This window comes from Stenella coeruleoalba, assembly GCF_951394435.1.
Source record: "Stenella coeruleoalba genome assembly, chromosome: 10".
NCBI classification, from domain to species: domain Eukaryota; kingdom Metazoa; phylum Chordata; class Mammalia; order Artiodactyla; family Delphinidae; genus Stenella; species Stenella coeruleoalba.
In genome coordinates, this window is record NC_137156.1 from 54,721,600 (window position 1) to 54,736,599 (window position 15,000).

A 15,000-nucleotide genomic window follows, 5' to 3' on the forward strand; every position below is an offset into this window, starting at 1 on the left:
ATAGTTATTCTGCAACAAACACCATTTTCCCAGGTGAAATAAAGAAAGGGGAACTTTTCTGTCTAAAAAGGTCATTAGTTAATTCCATAAGCACTTTACTGAAAACAAGGAAAAATATGTATTTCTGAGCTGACTTACATAACTAAGCAATTTCTGAAGAGGCTGTTGGAGGAGATCATGGAGAGGAGAAGACCACTGGTTGACCCAAGAGGGGACTTGGGTCATCAGAGGGTCCTCACCCCTCCCTCCATCCTTGGAAGGTATATTCGGCCCACCCCAGTTCTTGTGGTTTTTTGAGGACACAGCCTTGAGAGAGTTACTTGTTGTTGACTGAACCCCATACTCCTCTTGGGGCTGCCCAAGCCCAGCCTCCTAAGTGAGTTCCTATGCTTGTTAAAAATGCCGCCTACTTAGCTGGAGTGGCCTCTTTCTTAGGTCCCTCCCTACCCTCTGTGTATGGGGCTGGTTTCAGATTCCACCCTGGGAATTCCTGAGTTTTCGAACAAGTAGCCTCAAGTGAGGCTACTTGAGGTGGTCAAGGAAGTTACCTTTATTTAACCAAGAGTAATTTGAAAACGGGTCATGATTTTAAATGTTTTGCGGGGAGAGTGAGGAATCACATTCTAAATATTTTATATCTTTTCTTATGTTCCACCTCAATATCTTATCTTAATATCACAGTGGTTTTTTTTTTTGTTTCTGTTTTTTGTTTTTCTGGGGTTTTTTTGGCGATGCCATCTTAGTTCCCCTACCAAGGATTGAACCTGGGCCCTTGGCAATGAAACAGCTGAGTCCTAACCACTGGACTGCCAGGGAATTTCCAGTATCACCATAGTTTAAATGACTGGAGATTATTCCATATCAGCTCTACACCATAAATTGATTCATCACTAACATACAGAAGGGGATTTACACTAGTTCCAGTTTCTAAACTGTATCAAACATCCTTTTAAAAATTACACTGTATCAATATAGAAATATACAGAGAAAAATGCATAGAAATGTATCTGAAGTTCAGTATATTATTATTAACTAAATAGTCCAAGGAATAGAATATGGAGAATCGGAAAGCTGTCCTCACATTCCCTCCCAAACATTCCTCTCTCTCTTCTCCAAAGTTTACAAGTACCATGGTTTCTAATACTGCATATTAGTTTTTCTATTTTTAAATTCCCATAAGTAGAATGATCCTGTAAGTAATCTTTTAAGTTTGTGTTATGTGGCTCATAACGTTGGATTCATGTATCTTTTAACATGTACTTGTGGTTTTAACATTTTTATTGTTGTATAGTGTTCCATTGATTTATCGTTTAGAATGAGTGTATATTTGGTTACTAGTTTGTGGCTATTATAATTAATAACACTATAAGTATTCTTACATGCACTAGTGTATTTCCGCTAGACATTGCCAGATTATATGTCATGTTCAAATTTAGTTGATAATGCCACTATGTTTTCCAAAATGTTTGAAGCAAATTCTCAGTATTGAAAAGGATGCCGTTGGTCCACGTTCTCATCAAACTTAAATTATCAAAACTTTTATTTTTAGACATTTTGGTGAAAGTGAAGTGATATCTCATTATTGATTTATTTTCCACTTTACTGATACTAATATAAGTTCATATAGTTACTGCCCATTTGGTGAAGTACCTTTTTAAATTTCTTGTAAATTTTTATTAGATTGTCTTATTGATTGTAATTGATTTTAAGTTAAGCTTTTTTACTGACTTGAAAGTATTCCTTATATATCTTGAAAGGAGCCCTTTTTTGTGTATGTATACTGCAAATATATTTTTTCACTTTGTGGCTTACTTTTTTTTTTTTTTTGGCCATGCCACGCAGCTTGTGGGATCTTAGTTCTCTAACCAGGGCTTGAACCCAGGCCACAGCAGTTAAAGCACTAAGCCCTAACCGCTGGACCCCCAGGGAATTCCTGTGGCTTATTTTTTAATTGTTTTACTGGAATAACATGATGAACAAAAGTTGACAGATAAAGGTAGTCCAATTTTTCTCCGTGGTTGGACTTTTTTAGGTTCATTTAAAACTCTGTTCACATACAAGGTTATGAATATATTGTTCTGTATTATATTCCCCCAAATTTAGTTTTTACTTTTTACATTTAGAGCTAAAATCCACTGGAAATTTATTATTTGTGAGTTATGAAATAGGGACCAAGACTTTTTCTAGCCACATGGATTTTCCAAGCACCATTATTGAAAACTGTCCTTTCCTCCATTGTTCTTGAATACTGCCACTGTCAAAAATCAAGTGGTCACATACTGGGCATATACCCTGAGAAAACCATAATTCAAAAAGATGCATGTACTCCAATGTTCATTGCAGCACTATTTACAATGGCCAGGACATGGAAGCAACCTAAATGTCCATTGACAGATGAATGGATAAAGAAGATGTGGTACATAAATACAGTGGAATATTACTCAGCCATAAAAAAGGAATGAAATCGAGTCATTTGTAGTGATGTGGATGGACCTAGAGTCTGTAATGCAGGGTGAAGTAAGTCAGAAAGAGAAAAACAAATACCGTATATTAACACATATACATGGAATCTAGAAAAATGGTACTGATGAACCTAGTGGCAGGGCAGGAATAGAGACCAGATGTAGAGAATGGAACTGTGGACACAGGGGTGGGAAGGGGAGGCTGGGATGAATTGAGAGAGTCGTATTGACATATATACACTACCATGTGTAAAATAGATAGCTAGTGGGAAGCTGCTGTATAGCACAGGGAGCTCAGCTCGGTGCTTTATGATGACCTAGAGGGGTGGGATGGGGAGGGTGGGAGGGAGGCTCAAGAGAGAGGGGATATGTACATACATATAGCTGATTCACTTTGTTGTACAGCAGAAACTAACACAACATTGTAAAGCAATTATAATCCAATAAAGATGTAAAAAAAAAAATCAAATGGTCATATACATGTAAGTCTATTTCTGTACTGTCATTCTGTTCACAGGGTCTATTTTCCTACCTGCTGCTAATAATACAATGTCTTTAATTACTGTAAGTGTATAAGACATCTTGCATATACTTTCACTTTCTTTTTTGTTCACTTGTCCAATAGACCAAAAATGAATAAAAATGGTGTGGGTGGGTATGGAAACCTTTTTTTTCTCTGATATTAAAAGAAATATTTTATACAATGTCCATTACATCTAAAGTTTCTCTTCATAATTGTCATTTTTTAAATATACTTTATCAGTTTCCTTCTATTTCTAGCTTCCTAAGAGCTTTCTATCATAAATGGATGTTGACTTTTGTAACACTTTTTCTGCATCTCTTGAGTAGTCATGTAATATTTTTCATTTATTTTGCTAATATAGAAACTTACCTTGACATATTTTTGGATGCTAAACCAAACTTTCATCCCTGAAATATTTTTAAAGTGGTCATGATGTATCCCCAGATAAGATATAAATATGGATAAGGATATAGATATAAGTTAATATACAATTTTTTTGGCTACCAGTAGCTAATGTTTTTAGTATTCTTTGAATCTGTGTTTACAAAAGAAAATTTTCCTTTTCGTTAATGCCTTTGAAAGCTTTGGTAATCAAGTTCATGAAGACCTCATACAAATATCTGAAAAATATTTCTTACTTGTCTCTCTACTGGAAGTGCATCCATTAGATTGGTTTTTGCTTCTTCCTTATATATTTAGTAAAATTAACTAGTGAAATCACCAGTACCAGGCATATTTTGTGGGAAGCTTTTTTTTTTAATCACAGATTAATTTTCTTTACTAATCAGAAGACTATTATATTTTTCATCAGCTTTTATATTCACTTTAATAAATTGCACTTTTCCATGAATTAGTTCATTTCATCTAATCTTTACTCATTATTTTGTGCTCTTCTTATCTTCTTGAACATATCATGCTGATCTGTAATAGTTGTTTTATTAGTACTTATATTCTGCTTCTATACTCTCAGTCATTTCTGGGTCTGTTTCTACTGACTGAAGTTTTGCCCTAGATATGGGCATATATTGCTGCTTTTTTGTGCCCAGTAGTTTGTTACTGAGTTCTGGCCATTCTAAATTTCATATTTTTGGGGGTGTTGGAATTCACTGTATTCCTTTAAATACTGTTGAACTTTGTTCTGGGGCAGTATATTCATTTCCAGACTTCTTTCAAGCTTTGTTATGGTGAGTCCAGCCTTTATCCTAGGGCTAATTTAAGCCCACTATTAATCAGTTATCTTCTGAAGACACTACCCAATGCCATGTATCGTGATATTTTTCCACTCATAGTATATTTGTCACAACTAAGGAATCAAAGTTGGTATATTACTGTTAAGTAAACTCCACACTTCATTTGAGTTTCGCAAGTTTTCGACTCAGTATCCATCTGCTGTTCCAGGATCCCATTCAGGAGACCACACTGTACTTAGTCATTATATTTCCTTGGGCTCCTCTAGACTAGTGACAGCTTTTGATCACTATGACAGTTTTGAAGACTACTAGTTATTTTATATTTATATTTTTAGAATATTCCTTATTTTGGGTTTGTCTGATGGTTTTCTCAAGGTGGAATAGGGGTTCTGGGCTTTGGGGAGGGGGATAACTGAGTTAGAGAGCCATTCTCATCACATCACATCAAGAGTACATCCTACTGACCTGACTTACCAATGATGATGTTAACTTTGATCAAATGACCAAGGAGATGCTTGCCATGTTTCTCCACTGTAAAGTTACTTTTCCACCCCTTTCCACCCTGTGCTTTTTTGAAGCAAGTCACAAAGCCCAGCCCACAGTTAAGGACAAAAGGAGTACATTAAGATGGAGGGGGTAGTACATACATAAAGTATTTGGAAGTTTGATTTTAGGATTGTTTCTCTTCCTTTCACCATATATAGTGATTTTTAAAAATTTTATTTTATTGAAGTATAGTTGATTTACAATGTTGTGTTAACTTCTGCTGTACAGTAAAGTGATTCAGTTATAGGTATATCTATATTCTTTTTCATATTATTTTCCATTATGGTTTGTTATAGGATATTGAATATAGTTCCCTGTGCTATACAGTAGGACTGTGTTGTTTATCCATCCTTTATATACTATTTTGCATCTGCTAATTCCATACTCCCAATCCATCCCTCCCCCACTCCCCCTCCCGCTTGCCAACCACAAGTCTGTTCTCTATGTCTGTGAGTCTATTTCTGTTTTGTAGATATGTCCATTGGGGTCATATTTTAGATTCCACATATAAGCGATATCATATGGTATTTGTCTTTCTCTGTCTAACTTACTGCACTTAGTATGATCATCTCCAGCTCCATCCATGTTGCTGCAAATGGCATTATTTCATTCTTTTTTATGGCTGCGTAGTATTCCATTGTATATATATATAGATAGATAGATATGTAGTGATTTTAGACATGCCTCTGATTATTTGCCATATAAATTTTCTTGGGTTTTATTCTGCTTTGATTATGATGTTTTGCTTCTTTGTGTGTTTCGTAATTTTGTATTACAAGTGCATTGTCAAAGGGATTTCATCTGTGGTGATTATGCATAGCCTGGCATATAAGACACTACTTAGGCTCCACTTCAGAGTCTCTCAGCCTAAACCGCCTGTTATTCTCACTGTTACTATGGTCATCATCTCTCCCTGGGCTCCTACTGACCTCGTGTAGACACAACCCACATCACTTTGCCTCATGATCACACCCGTTGCCTTTTGCCTCTTGCCCAGGGCTTCCCTTTTGATGGCAGGGTTTGGAACCTTAAAAACCTGGCTCAGCAAGCGCTGGGACGTTGGGATCGTTAATGCCTCATGGGGCACATGTTTGACAGATGAAATATCGAAACCAGGAAATGGAGCCATCCCCTTGCTTCTTCTGGAAAGATTGGCGAGATGTAGTTATCTCGTTACTTACAGGACAGTCCCCGAGACATCAAGAAAGCAATCACACTTCTCAGGGGCTGACCCCACAGCCCATCCTCAGATTGGCAGCTTTGCTTTCCTCCCAGCCTGACTCCCTTTTCTCTCACTGACCCTAAAACAATAGTAGCCTATAGGTCCTTTGCCACACGCTCTGCTTTCTAAGGAATCCAGGCTAAGGTAACTGCCTTTGCCTGACCCTCCTGAAGTATTACCAACCTAGAACCACCTTTTGTCTAAATGTGTTACCTTGGGTTTCTTGGACTATGCAGACATTGCAAATTTCAAACTTAAACCCTTATGAGCAGAGAATTATGTTTATAAATTCTTAGAGTATTTTTTCTTTTCCCTTTTTCAGAATTCACAGCAAAATGGATTTTTTCCTTTCCTTTATGTCTGAGGTGCCATTAACAAAATCCTAGTCTATCATATACCACAGGGCGATGAGGCATTTTTAGCATCCCAGGCTTATATGGGGATATTAGTATTTGCCTGTCCTTTTCTCCTAACCATATCTGGATGTTAAAACTCTAATTCTCAGTTATTAGGATTCCAGTTACCCCCAAAATAGCGGAAACCTCAGTGCCTACTCTTGTCTGATTGCAGATTCTTCTTCACTTTAGGTCCCTCGATATTTCCCTTATAGAGTCCTGCTATGCATTCTTTAGAGTTCATCCAATATTTTTCTAGGTGTTTTTATTGGTAGTACTTATATGATATATTGTCTTCCCTATTCCCAAGAACAGAAACCCTGAATATTTGCAATTCTGCCAAGCTTGGAGATCTGTTTTATAAATGCATATCAGCTTGGAAGCAGAAATTCAAGAGGAGGGTTTGCTACAAGCAAACACATGCCTGAGAAATAACATGGAAATAGAGAAGACAGGAAACATAGATACAGACCAAAATAGTATGCATTGCAGTCCAACAACAGTTAGTGTAGGACAGTCATCTCTACATATTTCAGTAAGCCTGAAGGTCATACCAGACCTAAATTGTAACTCATGTTAATAATGTTGACATCAAGGAAATGCAGCGTTTAAAAAAAATATTCACTGTACTGAGGATGGTAACACTATGTAAGGTATATTTAAAAGAATTTCTTCCTGAAATAATTTTAAATGTTACGTTACTTAAAAGAGTGGATAATAATAAGATTAAATTATAATCATTTCCAATTATTGAGCTTCTAATAGGTGTCTGGTACTGGGCGCTGTTTTTTTACCTAATTCTTAACGCATTATCTTAATTCTCACAATAAACCTGCAAGCTAACTATTATAAAGGCTTGCTTTGTAATAAGTACGTTAAAGTTACACAATTAGTGAATGGCCAAGACAGAATTACAATTTCTCTGCTATTTCTGTTTTACTGTATTCTTATTCTTTCCCATTCAGGAAAACCTCTTATTCTATAGACATGTTCTAAGAATGTCCCAGATGGCTGAGTCATTATCTATCACGCTTCCTTGCCCAGGAGACCCCCTGACAATTCAGGAAGAGGCAGCCTATACTCAGTGTATCTCTTGACCTCTGTTTATGACTGGTCTCAAGCAGCTTCCCAGGATGGTCAGAGCCTCTACCTGGAGAGGCAGTGATGGAAGTATTTTGCACACATGCCAAATTTGTGGCATTGAAACCAGTGGGGAGACGAATAAGGGGGCCTGGGTAGTGAGTCAAAAATGACAAAAATAGCAACAAACAGGAGGGACAAGTTTTCAAAGATGATAATTCTGTCTGGACAGTTGACAAAGAACAAATGCTCCCTTGCTCCCTGTGGAAATTATCATTTTTAAAAAACAGACTGGGGAGCTTTAGATAATTATTTAGTTCTTTTAAATATTTATGAGTTCCAGTGTGCTACATACACTTTAAAAGACAGTTGACAACTGCAGCATATATCATCCTGTTCCCTCTGCGAGCTAAAAATAGTTTTACTTTTTCACGTAAAAACAATACTTTCAGTTTTGGTGTCCACAAAATAAAAGACCATAAAAATACTAATTTACAGGCATGACAGCAAAGAATTTTCTAAGAAATTCTACTTGTAAACTTTCAGATGAGTCATCTGGTCTTTCTCTTCTGCCTGGGAGAAAGAATGCAGAGGGAACCCATGATTAGTAGCCAGGACAGGGGATGAGGTTTTGAGGGCCTGAGGTTGAGGCAGCCAGTCTCTACCCATGGGGCCCTGGAAGCTTGAGGAAACAGCCCGGCCATTGCCTGCAGGAGTAAACTTAGATTTGCTTCAGAAATGAGAATCAAGCTTGGGATCAAAAAGGCAAAACATTGGCAGGAACAGGAGAAAAAGAATAGAAAGAAAATAGACTGCCAAGATGCAAGTTTTTTTTTTTTTTTTTTTTTTTTTTTTTTTGCTGTATACGGGCCTCTCACTGTTGTGGCCTCTCCCGTGGCGGAGCACAGGCTCCGGACGCGCAGGCTTAGCGGCCATGGCTCACGGGCCTAGCCGCTCCGCGGCACGCGGGATCCTCCCGGACCAGGGCACGAACCCGTGTCCCCTGCATCAGCAGGTGGACTCCCAACCACTGCACCACCAGGGAAGCCCAAGATGCAAGTTTTGACCATTGTTTCCAATTGGGCTAATGTTTCCACTCCTTTCCTAGGGGGCAGATGTAGGTGTGTAGATGAGTGAGTCTGGCTGATTTAATGGGGCAACTGGACACCTCCCACTCTTTTCTGTGTCTTCCTGGGGTAGAAAGTGTTCATGAATGCTGTCAGTGCCCCATCCACATCCGCTTCGCCAGCAGGAACCCCCTTTCTATAGCTACTGAGACCACCAACTCTTAGCATCCCACGAGCGCTCCTTTCTCTAAAGTATTACCTTTGCTCTAAAAGGTGCAAGATACTTCCTCCTTGAGTCAGAACTTGATCAGTGATTGACTGACGTAGGGTGCAAAATGCCAGCCCCTTTGCCTCCATGTGAGCCTGACTGTGCAGTACAGTTTGTACTCCAGAGCGCCCAATGGGATCAGGCTGAAGCGCATCTTCCATGGAGACCACATCCTACCCCTGCCCCATCGTGCTACCTTTACTTCTTCACATATTTTACCTAAGTGCACCCTCTCCATAAATCTTTTGATGAGAGTCACCATCTCAGGCCCTTCTAGGTCATCCCACTAAGCCAGAAGGATAAGGAGGGCAGTTGTTCTGCCAGCCAAATGGGGAAACCGAATCTGTAACAAGGGAAGTGACACTTCTCACACCATACTGTACAAAGTGCAATCTATTATTTGACTTTTTGCACAGGAATTATTGGGTGACCCGGAATACAGCAGGAGCTTAGTAAACTGTACCACCCTCCATGTGTAAAATGCCCTTCTCCTCCTGAACACTCTACTCAGGCTTTAGGACTCAGTTCTCATGTCACTGTCTTGGCAGGTGCTTCCTGCTGGTCCTGACTCTGTCCCGAGCCTGCACTGATCCAGTTTCTTCTCCACTTGAGCTTCCATGGTGGTTTGCATTGCTCTCTGTCATTGACATATCATCATGTACCATGAGGTAAGCTCTAATGTTTGTTGAATGCCCCGTAAATGCCCTAGCTTGCTTCAGACAAAGGGGATGAGGCAAGGCAATGTTCTATACCTGAGGTCGTGTTTCTGAGGGTGGCTGTTTCTTTGCACTTTCTCCTCCCTAGTGAGGGCACCAAACTCCCCATCCACCCTTATTTCACACTGTCTGAGGATGGCAGGAATGCCCAGGGTCAACAGCCATTGCATTAGGTCTGTCTGGAAGTGATGTCTCCAAAGGTCTGTCTCATAGGTGGGTGCAGTGATAGAAGGACACTGGCATTATCCTGGGAATCAGTGTCTCCTTGAACAAGACTAAAGAGGAAGGTAGTTCATCTTCATGAACATCAGGCATCTTTGCTGAATTATGTGCTGAGTCACACCAGCACACAAGCAAGGATGTTATCCCATCGTGGAGCTGGCTGTAAAATTGCTAGGGTGCCATGTTGTCTTGGTAACACACCACAGAGAAGCTTCCAGGCCTAAGAAGGCCTGAGTCAGGGGTAGGTCTGCTACAGCTGGGCTAGACGAGCACACTGCAGAGGTAGAGCCAGCTCCTGCAGATTCCAGGGCAGGGAGCTCTGGAGCCGAATGCACAATAACCAGCACACTCCCTTGAGTCCCACTGTGCCCAGGGAGAGTCTACACATATTGCAAGACACATGCGAAAGCACATGCAGTGGTGTGTACACATGCAAGAGCAGGAAGCCCTGCCTGCAAGTCCGAGTTGAGATCTCGGGACTACTCAGTACAGCCCCTAGGGGAAGGGACACCATAAAGCTGGCTTTAGGGAGCTTCCTTGACCCATAGGCTGGAGGCCCTGAACCTGTAGCTGCTTCTCCTCCTCACACCAAGGCCTGGAGTCTCAGGCTAAGAAGCCCTCATCCCAAGGTAGCTTGAGTTTTAGGTACACGCCCAAAGTCTAGTGGATGGACCAAAAGTGATGAGGAGGCCCATGGTCGCCCCAAAAACACCTCCTCAGACAAAGAATAGGGCTTGTTTGTGGGATGGTGCAGACAAACCTGTGAGAAGCCCAAACACACAGAGAGAGGTCAGCCCAAGCATGAGGAAGTGTTCATCCTCAGCCTCAGTCAGCCGGTGGCTGTCACAGTCCTCCTGCGACTGGCCAAAACCCAGGGACAAGAAGAAGAGTTTGATGAGTGTATGAAAAGCATCTATTATCTGCTAAATTCTTCGTTAAGCGAAGTAGTGGTGATACAAAGATGAATGAGACAAAATCTCTTCCTTCCGATGGCCGCACCACAGCTGCAGGTGATCAGATCACAGGCAGATTAGGATGTATTGCATGATATTTAAGTCCCTGCAAGAGGAATCTCAAATATGTCTGGAGCACAGAGGCCTGACTCTATTTCTCAGGTTTATAGAGTTAGAACTAAAGTCAGTCCGAAGCTGGTCCTCGCCCTCCTGTGGAGATGTGTGTGTGGCTTCCTTAGTGCTGAGGCTGCAACAGGATTCAGACTTTCTGACTCCCAGCACAGAGGTGTTTTCTCTACATCACACTTTTTTGTTTTTCCATCAACAGTAAAGGCAGTAATTTTGGTTTCAGAGTCTAAATGAAAGCACTGGGGTTGACCTTTTGGGAAGCTACTATAGACCAAATACTTTTTCCCCAAAGCATCATTTTTCACAACCCTAATTAGAGTTATTTTATAGCAGCCTAATGCCAAAGCACAGATTCCTAATACACTTTTCCTTTATGATCTAGTAATAAACATCTGATGCTTAGTTAAGTTGACAATCTAGTTCCTTCTCTCAAGAGAGAAAACAATAACATTGCATCTGAAGAGCCGGCTCTCTGGTTTGAGAAAAGCTGATTTTTCATATTAGGCGGATGAAAAGCTGAATAACGGAATAAAACCCCAGCTCCTTTTTTTGGAAGCTGGGGGGCTGCCCAATGGAAATGTGCTGTGGTGTTATCTTCTGCCCCAAATCGCTCTTGGAGAAAGAAAGGTTACAGATTTAAAGCAAATCATAGGGACTTCCCTGGAGGTCCAGTGGTTAAGACTTCACCTTCCACTGCAGTGGCTGCGGGTTTGATCCCTGGCCGGGAACTAAGATCCCACATGCCTCGCGACCAAAAAAAAAAAAAAAAAAACCAAAACATAGAACAGAAGTAATATCGTAACAAATTCAAAATTCAAATGGTCCACATCAAAAAAAAAACACCTTTAAAATAAAAAAAGCAAATCATAGTTATGGCTGACTTCACTTGGAGAGTTGCCCAGGTCAGTGTTTTTTACCCAAAACAAGAAATTATCTGCTGTATCCTTGATGCACTGACCTATTCCTGAGAGAGAGCTCAGGACTAGAAAAGGAGTCACATATGACTAAAGCAAGAATAGGAACAATATTTAAAACTGATAAGAACAATTCAGCCAAATGGAAGCTGCCTAACACTTTGACACTCACTATCATCATTCAAAGGGTATCCTTTACTTATGTTAATTTAGAAAAATAAACACCACTTCACGTTGCCCCATATTGTCAAAGCAAATACACAGTAGGAAGCATAATCCATTTACCTCCCTGCATGTTCTTACTACTGAACCAAGCCATTTGGAGAAATTGTTTAGCTCAGCTCAGGGTGACTTTATCAATTGCTGATTCTAACCCTAATACCAACATTTATTAAGCTTCTACACTGGGCCAAGAACTGTGAATGCGAGGAAAGGGGTAACACTCCATTTCTCGGGGTCTTGCAATGTAACCAGAAATTTTTATGATATTTTATATTTATAGAGAGTATTTTATGTTTATCCATCCACTCAACAAATATTTATTAAGCACCTAATTTCTAAAAAGCTGGGGGTCAATACTGAACCTGAAAGAGACAGTTACTGCCCTATTTCTAATGCAGGAAGTCTGATAAACAAAATAGTTAAATATGTGGTGTGCTAGAAGCTACTAAGTAATAGGAAGAAGAATAAAGGAGTCAAAGAAGGATCCAGAGTACTAAGGATGTGGCTGGGAGCATTATTCCATATTGAGTGGTCTTAGGAAGACCTCTTTGTTAAAAGACATACGAGAAATCAGAAGAAAAAGAGAAAGTCATGTGACTGTGAGGGAAAAGGTATTGTAGGCAGAGAAAACAAGTGAACAGAAAATGAGGGGAGAGTGTTGTTGATCCAGGAGTCTTGGACCAGCAAGGAAGTGGGTGTGGCTAGAGGGGGATGATGGGAAAAAGGGTGGGCAAGAGTTTATAGAGGCAAAGCTGCCAGATCAAGCCGGGCCTTGCAGCATCATTAAGATCTAGAAAAAGGGTACAGATGAACCAGTTTGCAAGGCAGAAATGGAGACACAGATGTAGAGAACAAACGTATGGACACCAAGGGGTAAAATGGAGGGGGGGAGTTGGGATGAATTGGGAGATTGGGATTGACATATATACACTAATGTGTATAAAATAAATAACTAATAAGAACCTGCTGTATAAATAATAAATAAAATTAAATTTAGAAAAAAGATCTTGGCCATGACTCTGAAGGCTCTGGGAATTATAGGAGGGGGTTCAGCAGAAGAGTGACATGATCTGGCTTAAATCTGAGAAAGAATGCTCTGGATACTTTTGAAGAATAAATGGTAGGGTGACAGATAAGTAGAGAAACCAGATTAAAAACAAACAAACAAAGAAACAAAAAACAAACTATTGCAGTAATCCAGGCAAGAGACGCTGGTGGCTAGGACCAGTGTGATAACAGGGGGAGAGGCTAGATTTTGGATGTATTTTTAAGATGGAGACAAGAGGATTTATCGATGGATTTGCTATAGGGATTGGCTTCTAGGTGTGGGTATGAATACCATAACTCCCTCGCGTCCTGGCCACAATAATTATACAATGTTTTTGAAGTGATTAAGCTTCCCTTGCTCACTGTAGTAGCTGATGGCGCCCTTTATGGGTTTCCTTTCCCTTCATTTCCTCATCTCCCTACCAGTGTTACCTTCACGTCCTAAGTAGAATTTTGCACAATAGTGGTCTCAGTAATTGTTTCTAGAAGAACCTAAAACTAAGACAGCAAATACAATTTAAATGGAGATTAGACCATCTCTGTTGCCCTTTTATATTAATAGAAGTTCTGTTTTTCGCTGGTGTTTGCAGCGTTGACCTGTGTGGTGGTGGAGAATGTGCCAGCTCTAATTTTTAATTTGCATTTCCTGTCACCCAGAAGATGAACGCAGGTCTTGCCTTTCCTGCACACCTTCAGGAAAAGTCACGGATTTGTGTCCCTTTTGTCATCTCATTTCAACAGCAAGGGCTCAGGTCACTGGGCCTGATGGGGGCACAGCTACTGCTAGCAAGGGGCAGTGATAGGCAGTGATACAACTTCACTTTCCTCTTTATTCAGTAGGGAGTACACTAGAGTAAGCAAGGCAACTCTTACCAATTTTTTTTTTTTTTTTTTTTTTTTTTTTAGCTGTATGCGGGCCTCTCACCGCTGTCCAATTTTAATTTAAATTAAAGAGCATTTGTGTTTCTGGCCAAGCTCTTGTAGCCATTCTCTCCGAGTTAATAATGGTGGGTTGGGCAAAAGGGGCTCTGATGTTCTGTGCTCCCCTCTTCTCTGGGTAAAGACCTTCCGTGGTCATTACTGATAATCTCATCTCTCGTAGATGGATCCTAATATCACTATGAAATGCCTCCATAAGAGAAACACCCTCACAGAGAATGCAGTGAGAGGGTTTCCAAGACCTTAACTACTTAAAGAGGTTTTAAGTAGTTCCATCTTCGGTGGTTAAATAGGCACATGACTGAGAAATAAAGTTTTGAGGAAGGGAATTCACGTTTCTTAAGCACCTACCATAAATCATGTGAAGATTCAGATTCTTTCTTATATTTTGTATTACACAATTGCCCTTAAAATTTACAGATGAACAAATAGATCTCAAAGAGATTAAGTGACTTGCCCAGCACAACAAGTGGTGGGGCCAATATCTGAATAGAACCTGCTCTGATTTCAAAGCCATGATTTCGTAACAACATCATCCTGCTCAAAAGTAGATGGTAAAGAGAAGCAATATCTCAACATGAATTTGTTTCTACTTTCCCAAAAGTGAAGAGATGCTGAGACAAGGTCACAGGGGACTTTGAGCCACATGAGAAGGGATGGAGAGTTTTTGTTTTTCTCAGACTCAGAATGCATTCAGGGAAAGGAACGAGTGTCCTAAAAATTAACTCCAATTAAAGGAGACAACAGAGACCGTCCCTCTGGCAGGGAGCTAAGAGTGACACAGGCAGAAGACATGTGTGACCAGAATCCAAGGAGGATGATGCTATCAGACCTGTTGTCCCCAGACAGCAAGAGGTTTCACAGTTTTCTGGACACAGGAGCCATTCCCTGTAGTCCTGGGCATGCAGCCCAGAGGGAGGCTGGTTGGAAAAGACTGTGGCAAACCAAGGAATCTGCTTAACCTCTATACTAGATACTTTACGTAGCATAAAAAACTATTGCAAAATTTTGGAGCCTCAAACAACCAGCGTTTATTTAGCTCAGTATTCTGTGGATCAGCTGGGTGGTTTTCCAGGACTAGGTTGGCTTGACTGATCTTTACTGG

General features: G+C 40.2%; 1 protein-coding gene across 10 annotated transcripts in view; it reads left to right on the forward strand.

Annotated features, from left to right (window-relative positions):
- The window catches only part of ARPP21 (cAMP regulated phosphoprotein 21), a 1,021,360-nt gene that overhangs the window by 344,780 nt on the left and 661,580 nt on the right, over positions 1-15,000 (forward strand). For all 10 annotated transcript variants that reach the window (XR_013830175.1, XR_013830176.1, XR_013830177.1 and 7 more), the window contains one exon: positions 9,302-9,421. The gene's annotated coding sequence lies outside the window, so the exon portion shown is untranslated. The remainder of the gene's footprint in view (positions 1-9,301; positions 9,422-15,000) is intronic.